The sequence below is a fragment of the Episyrphus balteatus genome, chromosome 3 (assembly GCF_945859705.1).
Source record: "Episyrphus balteatus chromosome 3, idEpiBalt1.1, whole genome shotgun sequence".
Lineage (NCBI taxonomy): Eukaryota > Metazoa > Arthropoda > Insecta > Diptera > Syrphidae > Episyrphus > Episyrphus balteatus.
In genome coordinates this window covers 104007529-104024691 of record NC_079136.1, presented here as the reverse complement: position 1 = coordinate 104024691, position 17163 = coordinate 104007529, and positions in this window count along the sequence as shown.

Here is a 17163-nt window from a genome sequence, read left to right as displayed (position 1 = left end):
TTAATGGAAAAATGTAATTCAATTCGCGATATAGCTGATTGAAAAAGTAGGCGCTTGCTATTTTGACAATGGGCAGGTTCAGAAACGTTAGGCACTAAATATTTAGGTAATTTCTCGGTCTCTGATTGGTCAGCTGTCAAAAAAATCCTTCCAATTTAGGTAATTTTAATGGAAAACTAACTGGAAAATTAGGCAAGAAAATTTTACCTAAAAATTTAGGAAAGTTTTTTTTGTCAACATGACAGCAGATTGTTTTTAATTGAAGAATTAATTTAGCAAAATTGAATTTATTTGTGTGAAAAACGTGTGAAAAGTGCATTATCGATTATAATTAATATTATTTATTCTTTAAAGTTAAGTGAAATTTGGTGTCTTCTTAATGCGACCGGTAAAATACTTAAGTAAATTTCGAAATTTGACAATAGCATCTTATCCAAACAAATTTAGTCAATTTACTCAAATTTCCGTTCAGAAAATGACGTTGCCTAAATATCTAGCCCCTAATATTTCCTGAACGTGCCCAATGTTTTCGTCTACCTTCAAGTGAATAACATTAAAAATTCTCTTAGAAACAGGTTGTCAAATGAAACAGCCTGCATTTTGCTTAAATTGACGAAACACAGCGAAATATCCCCTTCACTGTATTTTATTTCTTGTTTCTTTGTTTTGTTATGTTAATCTCAAATTTCGTTAATTTATTAACATGAATTATAAACAGAGTTTCAAACATTTAATTATACTTAAAAAAAAACTGCGTAGTTTAAAATTATTTATTTTTGTTTCTATTAGTCACTTAAAACTAGATCGAAACTGTATGGCACGCCAAAGGCGCTTCAAATAAATTATTTTCTTAAAATAGCACGGGCTCTAAAAAGGTTCGCCATCCCTGCTCTACTATACCTAACATGTTCTTTACAATTCAGCCGCAGAATACCGCAGTCGCGCGAATTTTCAACACATAGAACATTTTAATATATTTGCAAAATTAGTATTAAAAGAATTATAATCTGAATGTTTTCTCCCGTTATCAAATAATTTTATATATTGGACATTTAAAAATATTTTTTTTAATTTTTTTTTTTTTTTCATAAAAAAAAAATTTAAGAAAATCAGAGATCAGAAATAAATCTCAACCTTTTGAAAGGTTCCTTAATAAGTCTTATTTGCCACCATTTTCAATAAAGGTCATGAAATAACCTTTATTTTTAAAAAAGAAAAATTTCGGTCAAGGTCTGAGAGAAACCTTTATTTTGTATTTTTTTATGTTTCGGTCAACCAGTGAGATTTATCGCTGAGAGAAAAAAATAAATCTCATCTGCAAATGTATCAATTCCTTTCCTAAAGACATGGGAGTGGTGCCATATGAAAGCTTATATTGTCAGCTACCCGATACTGGTATAATCGGGTTTTTGGATTCTTTTCAAAATTCCGAGAAAATCGCGTTTAAAAGTTGGGGTAAAATTCTTTTTCGCAAAATCCCCGAATCTTTGAACGCTCCTGAAAGCTAAACCGCTTGAGAGCTATTTTTAGGAGTTGTACATTAGGCTGGGTCACAAATGTATGGAGAAATTTTTTTTGCTGATTTTTTTACGGGCACAGTGATGAAAAGGTGCCAAACTGTGAATAGAACAATAATATAAAGTTTGGTTATAATCAGACTTTATCCTCTGCCTCCGGTTGCCCAACCAAGTTCTCTATGAACTTTGGTCCTACACCCTTAGAAAACAACTCAGGCCTTTTTCGAACCATTCTAACTTTTGTTTCAATAATGTCAAACATTTCAAACTCGTTTTATTTGTTAACATAGTCCAAATCAAGCTCCTCTTAAACTTTCAGCTACGTAGGATTAGTAGTTTCTGAGAAAAAGGCTTTCAAAAATCGCAAAATGAGTAGGTGATTTACTCACTATCACACTTACTAACATATGATAAAAATTATGGCAAACTTCTAGTTTTCATAGAAACTTGTTATGTTCATTGATCTTGAAGTACACACAAAGAAAAAAATCGAAAAATTGAGATTTTACATTTAGGGGGCGTGGTAACCGCCCATTTTGGTAGAATTAATATCAATTATTAAAAAGTATACTTCTGAATTCCTTAGAATCTTGAAACTTGGTAGAATTGTAGTTAATGCAAAGGAAACATATTCAAACTTAAGATTTTCTACCTTGGAGGCGTAGTATCCCCTTAAAAATAATAAAAGAAAGAAATAATGTTTCATAAATTAATTAACAAGTCTTAGAAAAATGTAGTTTTAGTTTTTTTTCTTTTTCTCAAAAACGACAACATATTTTTGCATCCGGTTTTCTGTTTTTGCTTAAAAACAAATAAGAGTATTGAATTTTGAAAACTTATATAGTACTTAATCACATAAAATTTAAAAAAAAATTAGTTCGCAAATTAAAAAAAATTTTTTTCAAAATTTTGCTTTTGAAAATTAATTTTTCAAAAACTGTTTTATGGAACAGCTTTATTTGAAAGCAAAATAAAAAAGAGATTTTGGGCTTAACAAAAAGGTATAACATATTGTTGTGGGTATAACCGTTGATTTTTAATAAAATTTTTCCTAATTAAAGCATTTTTTTTAGAAAAATGCCCCTAAACGGCTAAAAGCGGCGAATATTAACCCCCTCCAATACGATTTTTTTCTTGTCCCGACCCAACCTACACGCTTAAGTTTTTTGGCACATCCTCTTGAATTAGCTTGTGTAAGAAATGAGATAATAATAAATTAAACAAAGCATGTGTGGTTTTTAGGCAAAAATCAGCTTTTTCAAAAATGAAACCACAATCCGGAGGCACTTAGGCTTAAAATAATGAAATGAAATTTTACTTATAAGCTTACCGAACCATTTTGCACCTTTTAATCGCTGAGCCTTTTTGAAAATCCAAAAAATTGTATTTTGACCCACCCTATTGTACATAAATGTAGGTTAGAGTCCCCTCTACCTTTTGGCATCAAAATTTTTTTTTCATTTTTTTTTCAAAATTCCGAGATATAGCCGTTTGAAGTTGGGCGGGCGAAAAAAACATGCTATTTATATTTATTTTTGCAAAATAAAGACATTCTTGAACTATTCGACATTTTCCTATGAATTGACCATTTTTGATTTATTTTCAGCGCAAACGGTTAAAGGTTGACCTTTTCCATTTATTTTTTGGTAAAAATCTCAACCATTGAGAGATATTTTAAGAAATAAAAAATAAATCTCAACCGATAACCTTTATTTTTGATTTATTTAAAGTAATGAGGTAACTCTCAGAGAGAAACCAATTGAAAATAAAGGTTGACTGTTATTTCTGATCTCTGAAGAAAATATCTTTCAAAAAAAAAATTATTTTGTAAAAACATTTTTTTTTCCTAAAATTTTTTGAATCAAAAACAACTGATTTTAGTCATTTGCGTGTCATAAAATAAAAAAATTATTTTGGCCGCTTAGATTGTTGAAATACCTCTATGTGCGTTGGACTTATTCCGTTCTTGCAACTTACGGTTTGAAATTTCACACAAAAGCCAAATTTTGAATGAAATAAACATATAATTTATTTAATACAAAAGTTTTAATGATAGCAATCGATTAACTCTTGATAGAGTTTGAGTAATCAAAGTAAAAAAGTGTTATATGTACATAGTAAAACAAACATTTTTGTTGTGGTCTATTTTTTACTTGAGTAAAACAAAAAATGGGAAAATAAAGATAGGTTCTAATGGTCATTCTTCGGTTAATTTTTAATGAAAAAACTTTTTCAGCCCAGCATTTTGAGGGAAATTGTATCTTCTGTATTTATTAAGAGCAATACATATGACTATCTCAGCACGAAAAAAAAAATACCGTTAAAAAAGTAGAAAAACTCAAAAAATCGCTTTTCTTGACTTTTTTCATGTTTTTTTTTTGGCCTGTTTTGGTATGGAATTTTTGTTTTCAATTTTTTAAAAACATTTTTCCGATATTAAATTTGATTATCTACAACAAGTTTTAAAATCAATTTAAAAAAATTAAAAATTATATTGAAAAAAACAAAAAAGGGGCTTATGCACCCCTATCTTCAATTTCCACCCTCTAATTTAATAGCACTCCACTGTATTATTTTCATTTAAAACCCATTCAACGTTTTTCGCAATTAAAACCCGTAAACGTCTCAGTTCAGACATTATTAATAGCCTGTAATCCTGGATTTATTCTGTTCTTCAAACTTATAACTTCGACACCCAAAATAATTTTTTTGTTTTTTTTTTCAACTTGAAAGATGTGTCTACACCTAAAGACGAAATTTGCATCAAAAAGTCAATTTCGAAAAAAAGTAGACTTATTCCGTTCTCACAACTGACGATTCAATTTAAAACCCGTGTTTTATTAAATTTAAAATTTGTATTTGTCATGTTCACCAAAGTGGGAGCTCAGATTTGAATTTGACAGATTCGCTTACATCCCTATTAGGGGGGCTCACATTGACTAACTTACCGGACAGACCGAATTATATTTTTCGTTCACACTCATCAGAAAAATTTCATCAAATTCAAAACCCATTTTTCATCTTATTTTTAATGTATCTTTCGCCTATTGTGACTTGAGAAATAGCTTTCATCGCCATCTACCTCTTGGAGCGGAAACCTCAAAATGATTTAGATTTTTTTTCGAGTTGTCGTTCAATGTAGTTTCCATAAGAAATAAACAAAAAAGACCTCGAAAAACATTTATTTTACGAATTAATTTTATATGAACTAGTATCAATTTTATGATTGTAAAATGATAATAATATGTGTTTATATCTAAATCAGGTTTAAAATATATCAAAAAGAATAATAATTCCTATGTAATTTGTCTCCAAAAAGGGAAGCAAATCGCAGGAAAACAACAACAAATACTACAAAAAATAAAGAAACTATTTTGGTTTAATTTTCTTTAAAAATTGTTGAAAATAATAAAAAAAATGCTTACCTACTATTATTTAGTGTGTTTTCGTGGATCGATAATACAGTTCATCCCGGGGAGTTCACAGATTGAAATTTGATTCGGTTGCGGATCGAGTAGATTCCCTGGGACTGAGTCACTGCGTCTTCTGTAATAGACATATATATAACTTTGAGGTTTTCGGCGCTGTCCACCAGGTGCCGTGATGCCAAGTGTCAATTCTGCTCTCAAATTCAAGAGAAATAAAATGTATAATTTTAACTTTCGAAAAAAGTATTGTTCATAACTGTAAGTGTTGCCGTTGTTTTTGACGTGATAACGTCTTATAAATCGATGAACCATGGCAGCCACCACAAAAAAGTGACGCCATTTTCTAACGTTACACTCTCGCACTTTCGCAGTGCGGCAAAAAATTTCAATTAAAAATTAAAAATAAACTATTATACAAAAATCTTCTATAGCTTATTTGAAAGATAATAACCTAAAGCTTAATCCAAATGAAGGATTTTTAAAAATTCAGTCATTTAATAGGGTAAACAGGGGTAAAACGGAAAGATGAAATTTGGTCTAAAATCTAAACGCGAAGCCGTAGAGAATTGATTTACTGCATTTAAGACCGATCGATACGTATAGGTTGTTAGAGAAAAAAAAATGGAATTAATGAAGTGAGAATATAAAAATTCATGTTTTTTTTGCTTTTTGATGAAAATAATTGTTTTCAATGAATTATTTTTATACTTTTTGCGCATTGTAAAAATTTAAAAATGGTTTTATTCTTAAGAAGAAATACTTGGCTTTTAAATTTCATAGTTTTTTTGTAAGCTTTTAAAATAAAAAAATTAATATAATGAGAAAATAAAAGAGGTATTTTTTTTATAGCTTTTTCTTGTAAAGATTGATTGTTTGAAATAAGTAAACGCTTCAATTGACTCTTTTAAACAAAAGCACAAAACCTGTTTTCTGACGACGTTATCAGGTAAAATCATCGTCCGTAAACCGGCTTTACAGACAACCTCTTTTTAATAAAATTTTTTGATTTTAAGTATTTTTTTTTTAGAAAATTACCCCTCCCACCTAAACGGGGGAAGATAGTAACCCCCTCCCATAGTAAAAAATGATTGTATTTAGCCCTTCTAAAAAAAACCGTTATCAATTCTTGGTTGCTAAGTTATCGTACTTTCCCCTCAAATGTTTCTTTTTTACTTGAGAAAAACTGAATCTGCGAAAAAAAGATAGGTTCAAATGGCCATACTTCGGTTAATTTTCAATGAAAAAATTTAATAATCTTCTATCTTTTATTAGAGGAATGTTAATGCCTATCTAGGCCCAAATAAAAGACACAAACAAAAAAGTAAAAAAAAATTGTTATGACTGTTTTGGCAGTTAAAACCCAGGACGTTCTGCCTGAGTCTGCCTCCGATGACAAATCCACATCCAAATGTGCCCTGTTGCCGGTTGCAGTCGCCGTAGTAGATGTCATGGGTCTTCAATTTTCTGCACGTGGTCTGTTAAGGGACCTAACATTCCACGTGCAGATCCGAAATTCATTGTCCTTATTTCGTTTGCTAGGGTCGTCATCAGTAAATCCGTCCGTATCCGAGGCTTGTCGTCGTTCCAAAACTACATCCTACTTCTGGTCGGGCAGTTACCCCGGCGGCAGAAGCCCCCAACCTGGAGGGCCAGGTCCTTTGATGACTCCAAGGACGAGAGGTTGGCTTAGCCGCTCCTTATAGACCTGTGCTCTGAATATGTCTGAGTATCTCGTATAAGGTGTTCACCAAGTAGTTCGACCTTACTGGAACTGGTGACGCTACCATTGATTCTTAAAATGAATTCTTCCGCTACCGTCATTTGTGGGAAGTGCCTTGGTGGGAACACTCCTTCGTTGGGGTGGGGGGGGTAATTAGTAGCAACAGCCTACTCCGCTTTGACCTTTCCACCATGGGAGGCCCTTCTGCAAAGCCAAGTTTCGCGATCGCATAGCTCTAAGCTTCATAGTAGTAGTCACCTTAAGCCCATCCGCCACGACAAGGCTTACTCCCATGGATGGACATCTTGGTTTGCTTCGAGAGAAAAGTTCTTCGTGCGATTTTTGGTCCCGTATGTATTAATGGTGATTAGAGAAGAAGATACAACAACGAGCTTTACGGGTTGTACAAGGACGCTAACCTAGCCAAGAGAGTGAAGGTGCAGCGCCTGAGATGGCTAGGTCACGTTGAGCGCATGGACAACAATGCTCCGGCCCGGAAAGTTTTCGACTCCAACCCAGAGGGACGGCGCAGTAGAGGAAGACCTCGTCTGAGGTGGCGCAACCAAGTGGAAGGGGACCTCAATCAACTTGGCGTGCGCAACTGGAAGCAGCGAGCTAAGGATAGAGCTGGCTGGCGAAGCTTGGTGGTTGAGGCCCAAATCCACAGCGGATTGTAGCCGCCTTACGGCGCTGGTCACCCTAAGTAAGTAAGTATGACTGTTTTGGCAAGAAAATTTTTTTTATCAATTTTTAAAAAACATTATTGCTATAGAAAATTTAATTCTTTACAAAATGTGTTAAGAGCAATATCTCAAAATTTTGCTTTGTTTACGAGATATATTGAAAAAACCAAAAAGGGGGCTTTTGCACCCCTATCTTGAGTTTCCACCCTCTCATTTAATAGTACTCCGCGGTTTTATCTTCTTTTATAACCCATTGAACGATTACTGCAATAAAAACCCGTGAACGTCTTACTTCCTTTCTGTGAAAGACATAATCAATAGCCTATTTGTTCGATTTTAGACACTAGATTAAGTTAAACAGTAGAACGTAGTTAGCAAAAAAAAAATACTTGAAATCGATTTGTTTTTTTTTACAAAAAACAGTTCTTCAAACGTCAAAAAGGTATTATCGATTTATTACGACTTCCCCCCACCGGAGGTAAGGGGTCAAAAACAAATCAGTATAAAGATTTCTTGTGAGACACAAGAGCAATTGAAACATAACTTGGAGATATTCTGGTACATGCACCAGAGTTATCTCTTGCCATCAGGGTGAATCGCTCTGACTGGCATTACGAGTTATCGTACAGTGTTCATACACAAAATGTTGCAAGTGTGTGAGTGCAACCCCGTTTTTCTTGATCGGAGGTTGGAGTGTCTTTTCTGAATTCCGTTTTCTTCCTTGAAGGGCACCGACACAAAAAAATCAAAATCTTTTGATTTTACTCGCTCCGTGTCTCACACCAAAAATTGGTGTCCAATTCAGCCCACACACATCACACATTTCCGCACACCGACACAATTGTGCACACAAGTGTGGTGTCTATGGGCCGCTTTACACGAAACCTCAAGAGGCGCGCCTCTTTTCAAAACTAATGAGTGCAAACGAGAAAGAAGATAAAACAATAAATTACACGGTGCTACAAAAATGAGGTTTCAAAATATACGCGGGCGGAGACCTATCAGGTTTTGTAGAGCTAGTCGCACTGATTACGAAACGGTATTTGAAAATCCCCTAACACCCCACAAATCTGGAGTTCTAATTCCATTCTAGCTTCGACAATTTTTGCCCATTTTTGATTTTTTACAGTTTCTGATAGAAGATAAATATACCTTTTCAACAATGTATAAAACATATAACTCGGTTAAAGCACTTAGAATTTATAAGCTGTCAAAGTTCAAAAATTCCATTTTTTTCGTCATTTGCCCAACTTCGGCATCAATTTAAAGTATATGTTTTCAAAACAACATGCTATTTAAAAAATATATTCTAAAACTATATCTATTTCTCAATCAATCGAGGTGTTTTTTATGAAAATCACTTCAAAATTGGCTTAGAAAAAAATTTTTTTCGATTCAACTCAGATACAGAAATTCGAACTTTAATGTATAGAACAAAAATGTTGTTTCGGCACGTAGTAGGATAACTTGGGCGCCAGGATTTGATAACGGGTTTTTGTAGAGGAGCTCAATACAAACATTTTTTTCTTTTTTTCTCATAAACTAGAAGACATAGAAACATATAGTTTTCACTGTTCGATAAGGAATCAATTGAGGCAGTTTTCTGTGTGAGTAATTCTTTTACTAAAATTCACAGTCTGGACAAAAATAGTATAAAATGAGTTTTAAAAATTTTTTTCGCCTATTTTTAACTTTGAAATCGATTATTTCAAAAACTATTGGTTATATTATATTGATTTAAAAATTAGAATCAAATGTACAATTTTTCCTTTCGGAAATGGTATCATTTATAACTGTAAGAGGTTGCCGTTGTTTTTTAATATTTTTTTTTTTATTTTGATAATTTTTTTTTAGAAAAATGCCCCTCCCACCTAAACGGGAAGAGATAGACCCCCTCCCAAAGAAAAAAATGTTTGTATTGAGCTCATCTACAAAAACCCGTTATCAAATCCTATCGCCCAAGTTATCCTACTACGTGCCGAAACAACATTTTTGTTCTATACCTAAAAGTTCGAATTTCTGTATCTGGGTTGAAATCGAAAATTTTTTTTTTCTAGCCAATTTTGAAGTGATTTTCATAAAAAATATCTCGATTGATTGAGAAATAGATATAATTTGGAATATATTTTTTAAATAGCATGTTGTTTTGAAAACATATATTTTAAATTGATGCCGAAGTTGGGCAAGTGACGAAAAAAATGGAATTTTTGAACTTTGACAGCTTATAAATTCTAAGTGGTTTAACCGAGTTACATGTTTTATACATTGTTGAAAAGGTATATTTATCTTCTATCAGAAACTGTAAAAAAATCAAAAATGGTCGAAGCTAGAACTTTTTCAATGGGGAAGGTCCAAAAAACCGTTTTTTGCCCGTAACTCCAGATTTTGGGGGTGTTAGGGGATTTTCAAATACCGTTTCGTATTCAGTGCGACTAGCTCTACAAAACCTGATAGGTCTCCGCCCGCGTATATTTTGAGTGTTACACCGTGTTATCCGACCGAAGAGTCGTGGGTCGAAATTCTGAGATTCTTTTTTGACGTTTCTTTTTCCACTTTTTCTTTTTTCAACATTCCCTTTCATTTTTTTTTGCTTCTTGGTGCAATACAACAACAACAAATTTTAAATCAATAGAGAAATGTCAAATTTGAGCCTTTGACTCAAGAGGCATCGTGTATAGACTTTGGGATTTCGCTGTGTCGAAAAGCGAACTGCAGAACCAAATCAATGTCTAACATCTACAAGCTACAACATAACAATTTTCCTAAGAATAAGAAGTACAGGAATGGGTGTATATCTTTTTTATAGTGTAGGATAGCGTGAAAAAAAAAACTGTCAAAAATAAATCCAACGCTGTCATTCGAGCCATTCTGGTGTGTGATAGAATTAAAACCAAAGTGTAATTCAAATTCAAAAACTCTTTAAAATCATTCTTTAACACAATTGCAAAAACTTTAATAGAATTAAATAGTGAGAAAATAAGTCTTAGTTAATAAAAAACAAATAAAACAATAAAAACAATAATGAATTTCTGTGTAAAATTGTGCAAAAGATATTTTTATAAGCATTCAGAGAACCTTTCCTTTCACATGTGAATACACTTTATTAGCAACATAAATGTATGTAAAGTGAATTTATTCATATAAATAGATTATCGTAGAATACCTAATTTAGAATTGTTTTCTGGTAGAATATAGTCATATAAATAATAAAATTTGTTAAAATAAAAGTGTCCTTTTTTCTAGGATTTTTTCAATCCACAGCTGTCAAATTGAAAATCTCACAAACATGGGTGTATTCATCTTTGTTTGGTGATGGTAAGGCCGGGTGCCCTTATGTGAAATTATTCTTTCCATTTGTTATTTTTTTTTCTCGCTAGCGCAAGTTTATTGTGAAAAAGAGTATACATATAAATTGTTTTTTAGATCAAACACTTCTTTTTAAGTCTTCCATCCAGAAATATGTTTGAAAATTTTCACTTAAGTACTTTTACACAAAGCAAAAGCAAATGTAGTTAATGCTTAAATGGCAATATTTATTTTTTTTTTATTTAAAAAAAAACCATGAATAACGTGTTTCATAAAAAATATAAAAAAAATATAAATTTTCACGTTGGTAAAACGTTGCGCCATGCGAAAAACATTCTTACTGCACACCGTCCCTGGTTCATTGCATTATGTGTTTGTGTAACTAACACTACTTTGTAAAAATGAAAAAAATGCACTAGTTTCTTCAAACACCCATTACTGTACTTCTTATTCTTAGCAATTTTCATTTTCTTGGCTGGGCAAATTATGTTCGGACAATTTATTTCATATGCCTCTTTCGCCAGAGAATAGGTGTGTTTTTTTGTTTATCTATATAGATTTTGTGCAAAAAAACGACATCGAGATTTTTAAAATCAAAACAATTTACGTGTTAAAAACAACAAAAACTTTATCTGTATAGATTTTTGAAAAATCCAGATAATTATCCAGATTTTACTTTCTCTCGATAAAAACAGTAGTGCCAAGGTAGTTTAATTGTTGTGTTCATACAGAAATATCTGAAAATATTAACAAAAAAAAAAGCGGAGAAAACGAGGTTTGAAAAAAACTCTCATAGAAAAAAATAATCAAAAATTTGTTTGACATGGTTGCATTGAAATGTTAATATCTCGAGATATACGCAATGCACTTTTCAGATAAAAGTCTTAAATGGATCCTGATAAGATTGTTGAACAGATATGTATATAAAATTACCAAAGTTTTTTCGAAAAATTAGAAATAAAAATAAAAAAGTTTTCCCATTTGATTTTTAAAAAATCGAAAAAAATTCAATATGGCTACCTTCAAACGCTTATAACACAAGAACGACGCAACTAATGTTAATGGTCATGGTCTTAAAATGTAGCTAAGAATATACAGATAATTTTTGGTTTTTTGTGAAAAAACAATTTTTTTGAATCCAACATGGATGCCATGGCCATATGAAAATTTTTGTTTGCATCCAACATGGATGTAATGACCTTCCCACTTCGGAGTTAAAATAAAAAAAAAAAAACAAAACCAACATTTTTGACAGACAGCTGCCAGAGTATATGTACAGTGGTGCCAAATGTTTCCATGGATTTCAAAAATCCCGATGTCGTTTTTTTGCACAAAATCTATATAGATAAACAAAAAAAACACACCTAATGATGTATGATTTTTGGCGGAAAAAATTTAATTTAGATAAATGCCGTCAATTTTGTATGAATGCTTCTTTTTTTTTTAATTTTTATAATTTATGCTTGGTTTGTTTTTTTTGCCTTTTAAAATATATACAAGTTATTTTTATAAAAATCAATTATAAATAAATTCAAAATAAATTAATAAATTCAAAAAGTATATACCGGCCGTGTTCCTTTGGGCCCAGTAAAGTACTTTTTAGTTCTTCTGAATCCATTCAAACACATCCCTGCAAACCAAACCTCAGTAGTTTAGGGGAAAATGCAACCACCAACAAAGTCTACTTTGAGGATGTATGTGTTCGATTTTGGAAAATCTCTCCCATCAAAAAATAGTAGTTTTGTTTCTCCTGAAAAAATAAACTCTTTTTTTGTAAATGGGAGGAAAAAAGCGCGATGTATGCAATGCACAAAGTGTTGTCTTTTTTGTAATGGCGGCTCGCGTTTGATTTGACTTTTTCTGCATTTTATATTTTCTAGTGAAATTGTCAAAATATGACAATTTGTCGACCAATGTCAGCTACCGAAATTCGTATTTCTTTAATTACCGACGAAAAACGCACAAAAACCGAAAGACCGCTAATTTTTTAACAATTATTCACCATTTTCCGCGACGAAACACGAAGAAAATTTGTTATTTTTTAATTTATAATTTTTTTCAAATGACATTTTATAAATTAAAACAAAAACAAATTTCCTGTTTACTGCGATTGAAATATAAAAATTAAAGGCCGATCTGACAGATTGGCGCAAATTTTTGACAAACAAATTTTGACAACGTTCGGAAGATATTACCTTAAGCCAGAACTATAATTGGCGGATGGAGTGCGGTTGCGAGCGCACTCGTCGGATGGAAACTTATGGAAATACAACAACAATTGACATTAGCATCCGACTCCATCCGCCAATTATAGTTCTGGCTTTATTATATGTACTGTGAGTGAAACCAGTCAAACCTTGATACTTAGAGGATATAATATATGGAGTGTTTGTTCCTATACCTAATACATTGTAACGCCATTTGTATGGATAGGGATCGCTGCCTTCGTTTTTCAGTGTGAGTCCGGTTCCGCAGCTGGAAATAAACACGCTTGTTGATGACAGCCATCAAATGAAAATAAAATGGAGGCATGCACTCATCGAAAAACTTAAAGAAACTAGAGCCCTCTATAAAAGCTTCACGGAACTAACAGTACAAGCACTCCATCATTGACTTAATATATATGGACTGCTAGAAGCACATTCAGGTTGGTTCCACTTGTTTCTTCGCGATACTAGCGCCCTAAACAAAAGCGGAGAATAAGTGCAACATTTTTGACAGTTGATATTCGCGCTTAAAAATTTCTACAAAAAAAAAAATAAATAAACAAACGAAAAATATCAAAACAATTTTTTCCAAACACTTTTTTTATTATTTTTTTTCTTCAAATATTTAGATATTTTAAGCACTTAACCACTAAAACGAAATAATTTAAATTAAAAACACAAAAAAAGCCACACCGCCATGTTTGTAATTTGTTCTGTTCATAAAAAAATGTTAACACAAATTGAAAAAAAAAATCAAGAAACGAAAAATATAAAATTTTTGTGTATTGTATTTGATACACTTTCTTCATTATTTTGCTCATTTATTTTGTTAATTTATTTGAAGTATTACACCACTAAAAAAAAAAACAATTAAAAAAAAAAAACAGAAGAAAAAACCCGCACCGCCATGTTTGTAGTTTCTTTTGTTTATGTTGTGCGAAGTGCGAAAGGAACAAATATAGTAAAACAGAGAAAGCACTACCTTTTGACAACAAATGTCATTCATTAAAACTTTCCTCTTTTCGCCGTCTAAGTTTATACCGCTAGTAGAGCTAGAAAGAACTGGAATCATTTTTTTTTTCAATTTTTGTATGGAAAAGTCAAACGACTAGCAGTCCATATATAGTTGGTCAATGCACTCCATATCCTCTAAGCCTTGATAGCCACAGCAACATATTAGGGGTATTCACGTAAACGCGGAAAACCCGTAGAAACCGTAAAAACTGTAGAATTTCCTATGGCCCTTCAAGCAAGAAAACGGAGTTCAGAAAAGACACTCCGACCTCCGACCGAGAAAAGCGGGGTTACACTCACACACTTGCAACTTTTTGTGTATGAACACAAAGTCGAAGGGGAAATCGTGGTGAAAAAACCAATACATATAAAATCGGCTCCGCGGTGATTATAATTTCCATACTAAATTGAGCCGCCTTCGGACCCGTTTCTGAGCCGAAGTCGGACTCAGCTCCGCCCAAGGCGGAGCGGATTCGGACCGAGGTCAGACTTGTTTGCTTGAAGGGCGGTAGAAAAGAGCTGTCAAAATTTGTATGGGAAAAATATTCCGCAAATCATAGAATTTTATCTCACAAATTTGTAGCAGAAACCGTAGAAAAAAAATCAGATAAACTTCGGGTGTGTTCAATCACCTATCGGATGGGCTATCTGGGATCCCCGTATCTGAAATATATTTTTGAACGTGATTTATGTCTTATTATTCAGATAACCACAAATAATTGAGCAAATTACATTTTTTTTATTGTTGCATAGTATTTGCAAAATTAGCTTGACATATTTTTTTTAATTAAACAAGTTCAATTTGACGTTTAACAAACAGCTGTTTGTTTCCCTTGTTTACACAATTATTTTCTGCTGGGGTGTTCATTTAAAACTTTTGCGGAATTTTCTATTTTTCTGCAAAGTAGAAAATTATCTCTCTACGTGAATACCCTTATTAGTTTAAGCACAAACAAATTTTCTGTGCTAAATTTTTGCACAGCACACATATTAATGTAATATCTTCTGAACGTTGTCAAAATTTGTTTTGTCAAAAATGAGCACCAATCTGTCAGGTCGCCCTTTAATTTTTATTTTTCAATAGCAGTAAACAGGAAATTTGTTTTTGTTTTAATTTATAAAATATCATTTGAAAAAAATATAAATTGAAAAATAACAAATTTTCTTCGTGTTTCATCTCGGAAAATGGCATATAATTGATTAAAAATTAGTGGTGTGCGTGGTTTATCGGTTTTTGTGCGTTTTTCGTCGGTAATTTAAACAATTAAGAATTCGGTAGCTGACATTGTCGCCAAATTGTCATTTTTTGACAATTTGGCGACCAATGTCAGTTCGGAATATATTACCTTTTTATGCGTACTGTGCCATTTTTGGAGAATACAAATAACAAATAAAACAATTTAATTTAAAAAATAAATAACCTTCCTAGTGTTATTTGTGAAAACTACTATCTCTAAACAATCTACCACACAAATTCTTCGGCACGCCACAAAAATTGATTTCCACCATCAAAATGCGTTTCTAATTATTTTGCTGTTTATTCGGAAAAGGTTGATACCACTTTCACACCTTCAGCCTTGTGCATTTAGAAAAAAAAATTTAAAAAAAAAGATACAAAAACCACCACCAAAGTGCAGAGTATTTTTTTCTCTTTAAGTTTTCTCAACTCGCCAGGCCACAGACGCAAGAGATCTTTTTTTATTTATGTATTTTGTTCTCAACAATAAATATAATGGTTGTTTATAAGAATTGTTTGTTTGTTTTGAAGATTTTTTTATTTTCAGATGAAATTAAAATTTGGATTTTAGCAGTACGCATATAAGCCGGTGAAATAGTATTCCATATAAGTACTTTTAGAGAACAAGTTTCAGTGGTTTTTCTGTAGTTAAAAAAGTACTGGTAAATTTACATCAGAAGCACTTCCAGATGTGCTTCGCTGATGTACGTTTAAAGTACATTTGTCTGTACTTTTAATGGAGGGGAAATTTATTTCATCTTGCATGCAAGAAAGAGATAGCTGATTCACGTATTCTTATATACAGAAAGTATATAACTAAGTTTTTTCCCGAGCTCCTATCTTTTTTCAGTGGAAAAGAAGTACTTCTTTTACGTACATATTTCACCGGTTTTTTCTGTAGTTCTACTAGGCTTGTGTAGTTCGCGAACGAACTAGTTACTAGTTCATCTTGGTGAACTAGTGAACTTAGTTCAATTAAGTTCGCGAATAGCGAAAAAGATTTGTTTCAACAAACTAAACATCAACCTAAAGCAGTCGTAAATATGACATTACAAAATAGCTTGCGCCCACCTTACATTATCATTTTTTTTTATATACTTTTTGGGTGAAAGGAAGTCTCATCTGTAAAGGGAATTTTCAAATTTGGTCCTTGTCTCCTTGTCTTATGCGTCGACAGCGCCCTTTTAAAGCGACTGACGTTTAAAGAAGGGGTGCAAAAACCAAAGTGCATATGAAATTGCATCCAATTCTTTGTTGAGAGAAATCAGTTCCTCTGCTCTACCTCAAGATTTAGGTGTAAAACAAAAGGTCGCTTGTGCCAGTATCAGCGTTTCTTCTTCAAGCACCCCTTAATCAAGAACAAAAAATAAGTAGCATCTTGTGGTCCTTGCATTACTATGTATTGAATTTTTCTTTTCGCATCAGCAGCGTACTAGCATTGAATAATTACAAATAGAAGTGGACACCCAGGGAAACTTCCGCTGTAAAATTATAGGCGCTAGTATCGTGCGTTGAATTAAAAAAGCAAATCCAACAATCCAAAAGCAAATCCAACAATCCAAATTCAAATCCTAAACCAATTATACATATAGATAAAAGTTTACCTATTTCAAAAAGTGGAGATAGCCTAGAGGATAAGGTGAATGTCTGGTAAGTTTACCTGCCTAGGTTCGAATCTGACGGGAAATTGAGAATGTTTTTTTTTAAATTAAATTTAATTAAATTAAATTTGTCAAAAAAGTCTTAGCAAAAAAAAAAAAAACAATTTCAAATTTTACCGGTATTCGAACCTAGGCCAGTAGGAGTAAAAGGCATCGTCCTTGTTCTCTAGACTAATATGACTTTTCAAAATACGAAAACTTATATCAATGTAAGCTCTTTGAAACTTATAATAATAATTATTAATTTTTTTATGAAGGTTTAAAAAAAATTACTAGTGAAGACTGAACTCGAAAATACATGATAGTTGAGGCGCAAACCTGTAGTTCATCTATCTTCCGGTACTCTTATAGTTGCATGAGTAATCTGCGGTGTCACTTCTATTTGTAATT